Source organism: Cariama cristata, unplaced genomic scaffold (assembly GCF_000690535.1).
Source record: "Cariama cristata isolate BGI_N322 unplaced genomic scaffold, ASM69053v1 scaffold5516, whole genome shotgun sequence".
NCBI classification, from domain to species: domain Eukaryota; kingdom Metazoa; phylum Chordata; class Aves; order Cariamiformes; family Cariamidae; genus Cariama; species Cariama cristata.
In genome coordinates this window covers 28,576-43,640 of record NW_009623711.1, presented here as the reverse complement: position 1 = coordinate 43,640, position 15,065 = coordinate 28,576, and the positions used below count along the sequence as shown (strand labels likewise).

The window sequence follows — 15,065 nt, the reverse complement described above, 5'->3', positions numbered from 1 at the left end:
TTCATTTTACTGTTTTCCTTGGATTTACTTATTTTGCCAACTATAAAAAGCCCTGTAACTCTATTAATATCAGTAAGAAGCATAATAGAGCAAAAAAGAGAACAGTAGTTTTCTATTTCTATTGCATTTCTAGGTAAGCAAGCAAAGCAACAATACAGAATAAAAAATCCTTCTTAACATAATGAGGCCTGGATAAAACACAAAAAGGGAATCCCTTTTTTTGAGAATCTAGGTCACCTCATACAGAGAAGATGTCTTTGCTGTGAAAAAATCTTGTTTTTTTTTTTTCCTTTACAGTTGACCCTACACAGTGCTGCCTGGAACTATGCACCAGTAATTGTACTTTTATGCTGGGTTTGCCTCATGACAAGAGGAGGGTTTTTTGTTATGTGTAATTAACTTTTACTTATCTGAGGTGTGCTGGGGGAAGGGAATGGGCAAGGACATATGTCAGTGATGTGGGAAATGCTGGATGCAGCGGGGAAAGTTAGAGCACGTCTCTTGAATCTCTGTACTTCTCTCACTAGCAGGTTGGTTGGGACCTGTGCCAGATTAAAACTGGATCTGTGTATTCACATGATAATGCACACTATCTAATAAGCCTTGTGGAATGTCGACCATTAGGGAATAGATGCATCAGCCTACTCTGAATGGTCTGGTGGAGCTGGTTCAGGTCCCGTGTGGCTGGAGCTAATAAGCTCTGATGACTCTGTGTAGAATTGCTTGCTTGTTCTTGAAACAATGCTGCGGCATACATGAGATGCTTGCAAGATTTATAAATAGCAGCTCCATGCTGTGTGGCAGGGCTGTCTCTGAAACCCCGCTGGCCTGGGAAGTAAACTAGCTGTCTTCCTATATAGCTGCCCTGAGCTAATGAAATCGCTAAATCTAAGGTATCTCTGTCATCTTGAATGGAAAATGTGCTTCCTAGAATATCTGATCCCAGTTGATTGAGATCTGATGGCAATAATAAATTGGTTTTCTTTTTTAGAACAGCTTTCTTACTGGTAGTACCTTGTCATTATTTTTATCTGGTTTTCAGATGTCTGTCTTCAAATTAGGCAGTAGTCAGTGACAAAAATGTCTATTTGAGAAGACAAGGGTTTTTGCTTTTCCTTCAAAATAGGCATATATTCATTTACCCAAGAATATGACAACGTAGAAGCTAAGCAATAAGGAAGAAATACAGTCTGGCGTAAGCTTTTGAATAATTAGGGTTTCATACATTTTCAAAATGTCTTTTTAGAAGAACAGGAATAAATAGAGATGTGTGAGGGTTTGTACTTATTACCAGCCTTTTGAGCTCCGCGTAAAATTAGTATGCTGCACTTTCTCAAAAGGTGATGCTGGTACTTTGTTTTGGTGTTTTTTCTCATAAAAGTAGAGCACCACTAGGTTAAGAGAAGGAATTTATTGGATGAGTCCCTATGAAATTGAATCTGTTTATGAAGCCCTCCTAAGCATGTACAGAAAGTTCCAGGGTGTCGTAACAGAGGAATCTTGTTACACTTCGGGGGTTTTTTTCTTAGCAAGGTCATTCTTGGCACTGGAAGCCTAACTTTCTTCCAAAACATTGTCTGCTCTTGGTGGCTTACTCATTTTTATTTTCTGCCACCTAAGTGCTCAGTTTTCCAGTGAGGGGGTCTTACTTTGCAACAGATTGCTATAGAAAAAAAAAATCTTGCTTATTTTTTGTCACTGACAGTAGACTTTTCAAAGGCGAAACAACTATTTGAAGTAACAGGACAGATGTGAGGGCTGAAGGAGAGCTGAAGAGGTCTTGCTGCTTAAGGCAGATTTTCTTCAGATAAACTGTGAAATCCACAGGATCATTATGGATGACTGATATTTGCTAACATGTGAGTAGCAGAAATAGTTGCAGTGAACCTCACCTGTGTCTGTGCTGATTGGCATAGTCTGTCATCTTAGACATTTATTCACAGTGGGAAGTTCTTGAAGATGAATTTGTGTGTGTATGTATGGAGAGAATGAGAGAGGCAACCAATTGAAAACTTTCAAAACCTGTTTTAAAATATGCTTTTGAGTGTGCCTGCTTAGTCAAGGGATTATTTTTTCTGCAGTGATGGAGGAAGACTGTATAAAAGTGATAGCATAATAGGAAGATCCTAAAATTTGTGGAGTTTTTTTACAGCCCTTATCCTGTCTTCATCTTTGAATAAAATGGCCCCAGACTGTATGAATGGGAACTTGTCAGTTGACCTTCATTTAAGAGGACTGCATTTCTGCTCTACCAAAAATACAGCTGCGCCCTAGCCATTTCAAAGCACAGTCGTATTATAAACCAGATCTCATAATGCATAGACAGACTATCTGCAAGCTTCTATCTAGTGTGTGGATTGTGTATAAAATGAAAAAATAAAAGTTGAATGCTGTCGCCTTAGTGCTTTGAGAAGGGCTTAATTTAATCTTCTCTACTAAAGAGAGAAGAATAATGGGGAATTTAGATATAATGCCAAAGGAAGCTGAAAGTAGAGGCAGAAGGCCAAATGGAAAAATTCCTCTTGTGTGGTACAGCCAGAATCCTTCCTGTATTTTAAGCTAATGGATGATTTATTGCCATTACAGTTAGTTTTTGATATAGGCATATAACATCATCAGCGTTTATATTCTACAGTAGGTAGTGGTATGAATAATATGTTTATCAGGATACAAATACCAATAGCAGTTTGCACAATCTATTTGGTAGCAATAATAGACAAATTCTGTTGCATGCATGCTAGTGCAAAAAAATTTTGAGGGCAATTCTTTCGACCTAAATATTTGTGAAGAAGCACACAAGTAAAGCATTGTTGCTATGATGGTGTATGTTCTTCTGTTGTTTGTCTTCAACATGAATCTATGATATGTGACTAAAATACTTTTGTGTCCCAGGTGACTTTGTTATGTGATGATTAATATTGTGATTCTGTTGCTTGATTCACATACGTGATTTCTTTTTGAAGTAAAACAGCCCCAGCAGAAGGCTGTATAAATTTTTTTTGTCAAAGAGCCAGGCTTCAGGAACACACTTAAATGAAGACAACTGAAAGTTTAACAGTACATTGTCTGTTCGTTCTTTGGGTACAAAACAGAAGGTTTTAATTTGTTGTAGTGTTTGGGGATTATTAGGGGTTTTTTTTAATCTTGGAATCTGTTGGATAAGTATAAAGGCTTAATCTAGGAAATACAGAACTTTGGGTTCAGGCAGCTTCCTGGCCGTTTCCACTGACATGCACAGTAGCGTGATTTAGTGCTGCGTAGTAGTGATCCCTGCAAAGTATTTTAACATTTTTGTCTGTTTACATCTGGGGGAGAAACTTCAGACCTTTTGGAGTTACCCAGTTGCATTGAGTGGAAAATTCTTGGAGGAAGCGGGGGGGGAGGGGGAAATAATAAATATTTAGGTCTGATTTTAGTGCTCTTTCATAATTAAAATTGTATTTTAATTAAAACAGAATTCTGGAATGAGAGTTTTGTGAAAAGTATGTAGTGCAACGGATCTCACTGGGAAAACTGGAGGGAGAGAGAATTGGAGAACAGGACTATAAATGGCATGTAACAGTACCAAAAGCATTATGTTTTTACTCTAGGTGTTTAATTCTGAGGGTGTGTGTGGAAGTTCCACATAATGCAGTCCCAGTAAAAGATCTAGGTAGTCTAGAAGACAGTTTGTCAGAGCTGCTGTGACTCGTATCAGTGGGATGCTATTACTGTAAATTTTGGAAATGCTCAGAGTTCAGAGTATTGCACTGAGATATGTTAATGATTTTTACTAGTGGTGGGAGCAGCTATTTGAGGATACTGAAGAGCACAAGGTTTTTTTCCATGATGTTTTACTGTGTTATATATATATAAAGCATGGGAAGCTAGAGACTGTGTAACTCCTAAAGTTTAATATTAAGAGTGAGGCACTATTCATACACTGCTTATGAACTTCGTAGGTTTGGTTCTTGAAGTTTGTATGTATATCTTTTGAATTCCAAATTGCCTCTATGCCCTGACTTAAAATGTGGGAAAATGTTTCCAAGGATCTGTTTATTTTGTTGAAATGTGAATGTAAACATTTTGATCCAGTAATAGATGTGTTTTCTTTGAAGTTAAACCTACTGAAATATTTTGCTTTACTTCATACAAGTGTTTGAAATCACCAGCCAGAAAGAAACATTGCAATCAAATGTCAGCTCTAGTCATAATAGTTTTCAAAATAGTACTTTTTCATATGGCAGCGTGTACATTGAAAATGTAAGATATTCTGTGTCTCTTCAAAATAGTTGGTTTCTCTTGGATTTATTATTTTTAGTGAAATAAAAGTTTAGTCACAAGATGACCAATAAGTTTGTATTTGGGGGGCAGATTGTTATGTGTCAGATTTCCTGGCTTCTTGTGATTAAAAACTGAGTGTAGATCAGTTCCTCTGAACACGTTCTGAGTCTGTTGACAAAGAGCGTTCTGTTGTCGCACATGAGGAAGGGAGATGGGGAACAGAACCTGGGCTAGCAGTAACGGGAGTACGTTCACTCCCATCTCCCCGGCTAGAGGTGCTTTTATTGCAGAAATCTTTGTCTGAAGTTTTTGTTGCAGTTCTCACCTGTTTTAACTTTGAATGATGCTGTGTTTATGTATAGTGCTTGGCAAACAGGTATTTTCTGAGCATGCGAACTGTAAATGTAAGGCTTAAATTAAGCATTTGAGAAAGCAGGGAATGACTGAATTTGTGTTCTTGCCCTGGAGATGTGATAGCTTTTGCTGCCATTATGATCAAGGGTGTGTAGCCATAGTGTTAAAAAGCAAACAAAAAAAGTCTGTTCACCCATCGTCCTCCCACCACCATCCACCAAAAACTTCTGCTTGCATCCTAATTTGATTCACTTCACATCTTAATGGTACACAACATACTTTCTTCTTTTCAGTCTGTTTTTTAAATGAGTTAAAGCACTAAGATCTGTAGAGTAAGAGCAGGACAAAGTCTGGTTTTTTATGAATATGGTGTTTCTTTGGTTAATTTTCATTCTTCAGTTTTTTTGTTTGTTTGTCATATTCTTTAAAAACAAACAATTGAAAATGAACCTGTGAACTTATGCAGCTGGGGTAGGACAAATGTTTAGAGACATTATTCTAGTTACCTTGCAAGCAGATTAAAATGTCCACTCTTTCTAGTTTGGGGGAATTACAGCGTGTGGATAACTGCAGCATATGTGAGCCCAGAAGTCATAAGACTTTCATGCTGGATTAAACTCAGAAATTTTTGCAGTAAATTGCTGTTCTGTTCCCTACTCGCTCGCCTGATGTTATACAAATATCTCTTGTGTCTCCGTATTTTGTCAATATTTTTATCACCAGCACCCAAGATAGTCAATCTGCTCTGTCTCAATGGAGAGTTTGTTGATATGAGGGCTTTAACAGATGTTACGCTGGAGGTTTGCTACTCTCTTTGCAAATGGCACAGATAACTGGTATAAATATACCTCTTTTTCCTTCCTTTTTATAGTACTTTTTTATTTCCTATACATACAGTTGCTATCACTTAACTTTGCTGTAGCCGGTGAAGCAAGTGGGTATCCATCAAGGTTCTCTTGGGGTGTCTTAGTGTACAACTTGCAAAGTAAAGCAATACACAAAAAGTTAAGAAGAAAATTTGAGATAGCATAAATTTCCTTACCTGTATTACTTGACTGATTGCATGGATCTGTACTTTAGTATAACTGGCAGGCTGTTCCAGTTATGACAGGCCTCAAGATCATCACCTTTTGTGGTTTAAAAAAAACACCTACTCTTTTGCAACTGAACTTGCATAGTAATTAGCTGTTACTCATAAAGGAGGAAGCCTTGAGTGTCAAGGCAATCTGCTATTAGAACATTTTTCTAGGCTTTTCCCTGGCCTGTGACAGTTCAGAATAGCCCTTTCGATGTCAAAGTGGCCATAGTCCATTGTATTCTTATAATCATCACTGTCATTGCTCAAGCCCTCTTATCTCTTGGCTTGTTTATTACAATTTATTACAGCTGCAGCTAAAGCTTTTGATCTTGAAAAAGCTCATACTGGTTTTGAACTCCGCAGTTACTTTTCTAGGCAACACAAACAACTAGGAGTTCATCACTCCACTGTTCAGCTTTGTGCATTGGCTCCTCAAGGAGTACAGTTTCAGGATTTTCTCCTGATACTGTAAGTCTTCCAAGGTGATTACTTGGAAAATTGCTTTCGTCTCACTGGCCATGACCACCCATGATAATTATATTTTCTTGTAACATAATGTAATATATAACCATAGTGCTGGGATTGTGAAAACTGGTAAGGTACGGAAAAATAATATTTAAACTTCAGTGAATAGAAAGGAGAAGATCGCATCAGGGTGAAGTACAACTGGAAGAAAGTTTTGTTGGGTAACTTGTTGAACAAGCAATCACAAAAAACCCTAAGGTCTTTAATGGCTTCCTATGTGTTAGAATTCTAATATTACAGCATCCCCTGTTCTAGCAACAGGATTCAGTATAACCAAGGGGAGTCTGGAAAGAGCCTCATCAGTTTCTGTTGCATTGAGACATTGAGCAGCATCACATAAAGTTAATCAATTGCTTGGGTCTTGGTTCAGTTTGACTTCTTTGGAAAAAAAATTTCATGTAGAAGTTAAGGATCCATTTGTATTCATTTAGGCACCTGCAGAGCTTTTAAAAATATTCTTCTCACACAAAGCAAAGTCTTACCAGAAGTTGCAAAGGAACCTTTCTGAGGTCTTCTAAGCCTTTTCCTCTGCAAATTTTTTGCTCGCTGAAAGCAGGTGTAAGTGGGTGTTGCTCTGTACTGAGCAACGTTTTCTTTAATGTACATATGGCTTTTCCCTTGAATACCATTTCCAAAACAGGATCTGAATAGAAAAATAACAGTGCTTTTCTACATATGTTTAGAGTTTGCATGTCAGCAGTGCTTTTGTGCAAATGAACTGTTTGAGCTCCATATTTTGCGATATTTCTGGTGAAAAACCACTTCGTATGAGTGACTGATACTTGCAGTTACAGGTAGTATTGGAACTAGAGATTCATGAATGCATGAAGTTGAAAGTTGGAGACGAAAACATAAGCAAATTATAGTAAATTCACAGTCATGCAAATTCCACTTATATTGAGTCGATGTGGCATGTTCTGATCTTAATATACAGAAAACCAGCAGTGTATAAATCTTTGCACCTGACTTTTGAGAAAGATGAAGCAATCCTTTTTTTCTCAAACTGTGTTTGTCAAAAATCTTACTGATTGCCCAGTAACATGCAAGAGACTGGCTTAGATAATTAACCAAAGGGATTCTAAGCGAAAATGTTTGTGATACCTACTTTTTTCACTCAGTTCAAGGGAATGAGTCATTTAAATAAACATAGGTAGGTATAGTATAGGCAGGCCTTTATTTTTAAAACAAACAAACAAAACCTCTGCGGTTCTTTTCTCAGGATTAAGAGTTGTTGTTTCTTGATGAAAACCGCTTATCCCCAGGAAAATGGAAATGCTTACATGTTTAATCTGGCTTTGTCACCAGCATTCCTCTTCAGCTCAAAATTGCTATTTCAATAGCAACAGTTTGAAATTACATGACTGACGTAAATTCAAGATGAAGATCTTAATTTTACTGCTACTTTGTGCAAGGATAAAGATGGGAGGAGCTCTAGCACACTTCATTGAAGACAACTCAGGAATGTTTTGAAATCTTAGCTTTGGGGGTAATTGTTGTAATTGTTGCTTTCATTAACTCCTTCCAAAAGCATCTTCAGTAATTTTTAGTATTATTTTTTTAGCATATTTATATGGTTTTGTCCCTAGTTGATCACTAGTCACTACAGTATTCATTTAGATTCAGTTGGTATTTGTGTTACTTAGAACCATTTTCTTTGCAGAACCAGAATATTGGCTAAGCTATCTATAAGCAGTCCAGTTAATTCAGTCATATTTTTCCATGTTTAAACCAAACTTTTTTTAAACTGGTTGTAATGAGCAAGAAATTGCAGTATTTTTCATGTCTTTCAATGACACTGATCTCCAGGCCTAACCTGCTACTGAAAAAAGCCATCAGTCCTGTTCTTTGTTATGTTTCACTATGTCAATGTTCCAGAATTTGTGTAATCTTGTCGGTTTAAATTTTATAATGGATTAATAAAGGACCAGATTTGTAAACAAAAGTTGAATTTGAATGCTGTGGAACAAGTATTAGTATTTCTAAGATTCAGTTAGTCCCTTGGTGACATCAGCATAGTTTTATTTCTGCCAACCTCCTTGCTTCTCCTTTCTCCCTCTCCTCCATCCTTGTAATGCTGTACTCCTTCAGAAGAGACTGTCTACATCTGATTTCCTTACACTTGCAAAAATTTGTTACATGTACTAACTTTAATGGTATTTTGAAAACTATAATGAGATTTGCCTTATCTTTGTAAGAAGATGGGCATCAGGTTTTCTTTCTTGAAACCGGATTTGAGGATTAGCAGTCTTCCATTGGTATTTTTCTTCAAACTATGTTTGATAAGACATGAACTTCAGTAGAAGTTGTTTTGTATTTTAAAATAAATGTGATTTACATAACTTTTACTAACCCCTTTTGTCTTGTCACATTAGTTTAGTTGTTGAAGTAGGGAATAGTGAAGCTATGGTGTTATTTTCCTTAGGCAGTTGGTATCAGAAGCCTCTGATAAATAATGGTAAACTTTTCCCCTTTTTAAATTCATTCTATAAAAATATCTTTAATTCTACTTAACCTCCCACTCTCTTTTCTAGGCTGTAAGGAAGCTGAAACAATGTAAACAGTAGAAATGACCTTTTTATTAGTATTACAAGGAATGGGACTTAAAATGACTGTGATATTAGCAGTATTTGCACAATAGTTAAGATCTTGTTATCACATTCTGGTTTTTTTATAGCATAGTTTAAAATTAGGACGGCAGTTAAAAGCTTGCAATTTATTATTTAAATATGTCTCCTGGGGGACTGTATATGCAGATTTGTGTGCATAGGAGTATGCAAATTAGCTATACCAGTTTCATGTGTAAACAAAATGGTGATGTGAAACACTGGTTAAACTTAAAATATTATTAGAATTTTCTTGATATGAACGGAAGTCAGAGAATTATTAGGAATACTGCAGAGTTGGATTGTTTTACTTGATTCTTTGGAAGAATTTTTATTCCTTTATTTAAAACATAGGGCTTTAGATTTTTAGAACAAAGCCCTATGTTTTCAGAATCCAAGCTATTTATATGAAATAGTTAGATGTTTCTATCAAGCTTAAAGTAGGGCATCTGAACCAGTTGTTAGATACCTGTTTTTGAAGTCATCCCATTGTTTTGGCTTTGTCATACTTTGATGTATAAAAGATTTAATTTCTAAAAAATAATATTCTTTTTAACTCTGCAGTTGTTTTAGATTTTGGCATAATTCCTTAGGCTGACTTTATTAGAATTTTCAAAGGTTTAATACTTTAAATCACTCAGGCAATGATAGTATAGTTGCTGGTAATTAAATTGAGTTCTTACAGTCTCTTCTGCCCTAAATTGAATAGATAAATTGAAGTCTGTTCTTAAAGATAATTTTTCAAGCTTACCATCCACATGTATTTATTTTCTTTCTCATTTGAGATCTGAGAGTTGCGGTTTCACTGCGTTCATCTTTATGAACAGAACGATCTTTTGTTGAATTGTCTTCTGTCATGGACGGTGAAGCTGAAAGCTGCTTTGTGTTTTATATGCAAGCAGTTGCTAATACTTCTTGCAGGATCAAATGTTACTTTTTACTTTTACTACTTCTGTGCAGGAGCATGCAAGTTGCTTAATAACTTTTAGATTTTTGGGTAAAGATTTTGTACTAATTTAAATAAAGGAACAATATAGAAATTAAATTTGCTAAATTAAAAAAGCCACAAGATGGCATCGAATTGTCAATTCTATCTGTTGCTCCTAATATTTTTTTAAAGATCAAAATATTACAGCCTGTATGGATCTCTACACAGAAACCAGTTGGGATAGTGAATGTGCAATGAAATAGAGATTTTTCCTTCCATTATTTGTACCTTGCGAAGCCACTATAAGAAATTTTTAATAGCTTGCTTTTTTTATGCTTCAAGAGAGTAAACTAACTTGGGTATTTGTGAAACGTGGTTCCATGAAAAAATTCTACCACTATAACATGTTTTACTGCTTAAAACATGAGGGTTCATTTCCTAAAACATAGCATGAGTTATATTCAAACAATTTCTGATTTCAATTGAGAAATGAGTGAAAGTAACTTAACTGTAGATGTTAATGCTCATTTAGACATAAGAAAAGTACTAGGGATCTAAAATATAGATTATTTTTTTTTTCTAAAATACAGGAAAATACTGGTTGGGTCCTGGTATCAGATGAATATTGGCAATTGGTGACTTTTGCAAATTAACACAAAGAAGGACAGATCTAGTTCTTTAATTAAAGGTCAACAAACACTGTAGAAGGTTTTAAAAACTGTTTTAAAAAAAAACACAAAACAAAACACCTTTCACTGTTGGGTAACTAAATACAACTACAGATTGACCGTAGGTTCCTTTTTTTTTTTTGTTAGATAGTTTTCGATATCTGCGTAGATGGAATATCTCAGACTTACTATTGCAAGAAATAAATCTTTTAAAAGTTGTTGAACTTTTTACATTAAAATGGATTGAATAATACATTAAAATGGATGCAATATATTGGAGGACAGACAAGTGTGGTAAGAATATGTTCTAAACAATTTGCATCTTCATAATGTGTTGCAACTTGCCTATATAATGTAGAAGCAGGGAAGGGAAAATGAATGCACATGTGAAAGGAAAGGTTTGAAATAAGCTGTATAGAAAACATACAAATTTAAGGGACTTCAACCAATAGTCCTAAAGCTTCTTGTTACTGTAAACTGTGTTTATGACCTCACAAAACTGATCAGAGCACATGGCAGTGTCTGAATTTTTAAGACAAACATAGAAATTGTATGAAGGAATGAGGGAAGAAAAGAACACACTAAAAGCTTAATTACCAGGGTGTACAATAATAGAAGTAGTCAGTCGTCCTTCAGGGTGTGGGGCTTTTTTTTCCGTGTTTGACTAAGTGAGAATCTGGATTTTTTTTCTCAGGTACTAATCTGTTTGCTATTCACGCGTTGGTTTGCGAACCCAATATTTTCAGGTGTTTAGGTAGGACAATGCTAAATAGCAGAAGGCATACACTAAAATAAAAACGGTTATTAAACAGACATTTTGTAAATGTCTAATATGATAGGAAACACTAGTACTGAAATGGAAGGAATTCCACGGAAATGTACAGCGGTATATCTATAAATGATGCAGTGAAATTCAGGAAAGTATGAAGCTGTCGGTATCTGTTTTCCTGATTTCATTCTGTGTCAGGTTGTTGCATTTGAATAGTTAAATACTCATATATTTAGTGTAAATCATAAGCAAACTATATATAACCTTCTATGGTAAATTAGCACAACTAAACCAAGTAATATGTTTTTGATTAAAGTACAATGTTAAGTGGTCGTCTTAAAGAAGATTTGTATTTTTCAAATTACATGGTTTTGTTACTAAATTAGTTTCAACTTATGAATATTCATAATCAACTCCTTAACAGTCTCAAACGGCTTATGCATAAGAATTAGGTATGTCATCTTCAAGCAAAACTGTTAAGTGTTCAGAAACTTTGAGGAAATGAATGTTCTTGAAATAGCTAAACAGTGATTTCTGCTGCTTCTGATGCTTAGGGTACAGCTGCACAAACAGAAGCTCCCCTAACTGGAGTTTGAATTTGCAGCGTGCTACTTACTTACTTGAGTAACTTTTACGTTAAAAACTTCACATTAGAAGACTTGAAATACCTTACTGTGATAAGCTCACTGAGAAATGAGCTATTGTCTTTACAAGGAGTTAGAGCACACAAATGAGAAGTAGCCTCCGAGCACCTAACGGACCATAAATTACCAGCAGCACTTACCTTGTGTAGCTGAATGAACCAACTATGAAGTTTACTCTGTCAACTTAATTTTCTTTTCCTCTGGGAGAAGTCCTAGCATATAGTTCTCTGTGGCTATACCTGCCTTGTAAACAGAGCTTGTATCATACATCAGTGAGTTGTCATAGAAAAACTTATATCTCTATCTGAATGCTTTTGAAAAGCCTTAATTTTATATCTAAACTTAGCATCTTTTTGTTTTCAGGACAATGTGAAATGTTAGCAAAATTATCCTGCGAATGACTTCCTTATTGAAAGCATGTTTTCTTCTTCACTTAGTATATCTTGTCAGCTTTCACTGCTCTGTACTTTTGTTTTTTTCCTCATCTTACTAGTATCCTTTTCTCCTTGCAAACTGTTGAAAAAATGTGAGGTTGAAATATTGATCAGAGATTCTTTTACTACATTGTCTGCAGTTTTTACGTAATAGAAGGTGGTGATTAGGTCACTGATAATCATGGAGAGAGAAGAGATGTAAATCAGTTACAAAGGAGAGATGTTACACCTTCAGTAGGTGACAATTGAGTGTCTGTGTCAAGTTGCCAGAATATCGGGAGTTGTGAGATGTTACACCTTCAGTAGGTGACAATTGAGTTTCTGTGTCAAGATGCCAGAATATCGGGAGTTGTGAGCTGAAGTTGATCCATGAAATTATCACTGTCTAAGGCAGTGATTCACGGAACTAAAAGCCGTGACCTCCATCATTTATTGGTTTGCAGAAATTCTTCTTAAAAATAGAAAGATCATAGGCATGGAAGTGGTAGCAGTCTTTTGTGTCTAGTCACTTAAATTAATTTATTTCCTACCTTTAATCAGATCTTCATGTGATTTTTTTTTTTAATGTACTTTGTTGTTGTTTTGGGGTTACTTTGTTTGTTTCAATTGCAGTGTTCTCCAAGACCTGCCTTCTTGTGTGTTGGCTTCTGCACTAGGTTTCCCATTAATCACTGTAGAGAAGACAGTTCAGGGGAAAGTAGGAAAAACTGCCAAATAGATAAATTTGCCCATTATTTTGTTCAGCTTGATTCTATGTATATTCTGGTGCTTTATGGATGTTTTGGTGAAGAGAGAAACCACAAGCACAAGCTATATGGAAACCAAAGCAAGGCTTTGGTTATAATTTGGTTATAATTCTTTCTGAGAATTTTCAAAAACTCTAGAATCTCTGAAGCAGCTCCTGGTTTCCCTCCCTTCGCTGCAGCTGCCGTAGGGCCTGCAGGGCCTGTTTGAGACATTGGAGGCACTGGAGAAGTGGACGGGGAGACAGAGAAGTTGCGTTACTGACTCTGTAGGGGAGGAAAGGAGTGGATGTGTGGGACTGCAGACGAAGCATGCAAGCAAACTGAATTGGATTTAGAAACCTGAAACTTAGCATTGCAGGAAGTGACGTTTCTTGAGCTTGATGTTTTTCTTTCCATTTCATAAAGTGCTGTGAATTTAAGGAAATGTTATGGGAGAATGCTTGGTATTTCTTCAAAATGTGTAATTAGTGCACCACAGAACGAGGCTTTTCACACGGAAAGTGACATTTTTCTATAGAAACAGATGCAAAATGTTTTATTTCCACTTTCTTGGCTAAAAGAAAGGTGATGTTTTAAATAACTACTGTTTCTCAGTCAGAAGGCTTCTTTCAAAGGTAGTCAGCCTTTCCTGCAGCTCTTCCTTTAGAGTGTGGTATTTTGGTCATTTTCTGATTAATTATTGTGAGAGGACATTGGCCAAAATATCTTTTCTCAGGTGCTAAAAAGGTCTTAAAATGAAAGTTACCGACTCAAGTGTCCTACATAGATGTTGGTGTTCTAATACTCAGAAAAGAGTATAGCAAAATTCAGGATTAATCCATTTATTGCAAGGCGGGATGAAATCCTTATACTGAAGATGAATAGGAGGTTGCTGACTGTAAACGTGACAAAAGCTGCACACTGTACCAAATGTCAGCTCCAGCCTATTGTCACTAATCGTGGGTGGCTTTGATTAAAGCTCAGGGAAGAGACACATCAAGTAAATTTGTGTTTTCTAAGGGCTTGTCAAGTGGTCTTCTCTTCTGTTTGTACTTCACAGTTCTTGAGGTAAAAAAAGTTTTAACTTTCATGGTGGAACTTAAAAGCTGTTTCTTTAAGTTTATTTAATATTAAATCATGGAATTTGAGGTTGCTTGTATGTAATCCCTTGCTCATGAGGTTTTTTATTTTGAATTACAAAACATACTGTTATTTACGCATGGACATACAAATGTGATAATGCCATATTGAGGCCTTTCCAACAGCTTTTTCCCAGAGTGGGATCTCTGACCTTTCTGAGTGTCTCACAGTTGTAGGATACACTTCATGTAGCGTTTAAGTAATTTTCAGATAAAAGTCATGGTTTCATGTGAAAAGGTTTTCTGTCAGCCTTGCAAATTGAAGCGGCTGGAATACATAGCAATTTTTTTACAGTGTTAGTAATATTGTTAATAATGTATGTTTTGTTCAGTGAGGTTTCACAGCAGTAACTGAGAACAGAATTTATTCTTGCAGGAATTCAGTGTTGCTTTGGAACCAGGCATGTGTGACCTCCCTGTTCTCTTATGTGGTGTGTTGACTCTGCAGAGTTAACGAGAATAAATAGTAGTGCAGGTCTTTTGCTTGTTACATTAAGGTAATTGGATAAAGCACGAGCAGAACTAATTATCACGAGTGCGCTATTTCTGGGCACTAAAACTCTTCAAGGCGGGAATGCGTTGCAATTTCTTGGTCCTAGTTTTCCATCCAGAGCACAAACAGATCTTGTTTTGAAATTTCTGTAGCCAATTGCTATATTACATTACTAATCCTTGGTGAAAGTGATCATAGGTGAGAAAGAAACAATACTATAAATAGAAAAGGTTTCTTTGCATATAGAAAAAAAGTTTGATTGGCATTTGATGGTTAAAATGTAAATCTGTGAAAGCTTATGAGGTTGTCTGTCCCCCCCAAATCTAAACCAGAATCTGTAAAGAGTTTTGAATATTTACAGTATTTTCTTTCTTCTCTTTAATGGACATGTATTGCCTTAATTTTCATGATACTCTGTAGCTCTGTGTTCATTTAAAAAAAC

At 35.9% G+C, this 15,065-nt stretch overlaps 1 protein-coding gene across 1 annotated transcript in view; it reads left to right on the top strand.

Annotated features, from left to right (window-relative positions):
• CDC73 (cell division cycle 73) overlaps window positions 1-15,065 on the top strand; it is a gene marked incomplete at its 5' end in the record, with an annotated part of 102,965 nt that overhangs the window by 68,977 nt on the left and 18,923 nt on the right. The gene's annotated exons all lie outside the window — the stretch shown is intronic.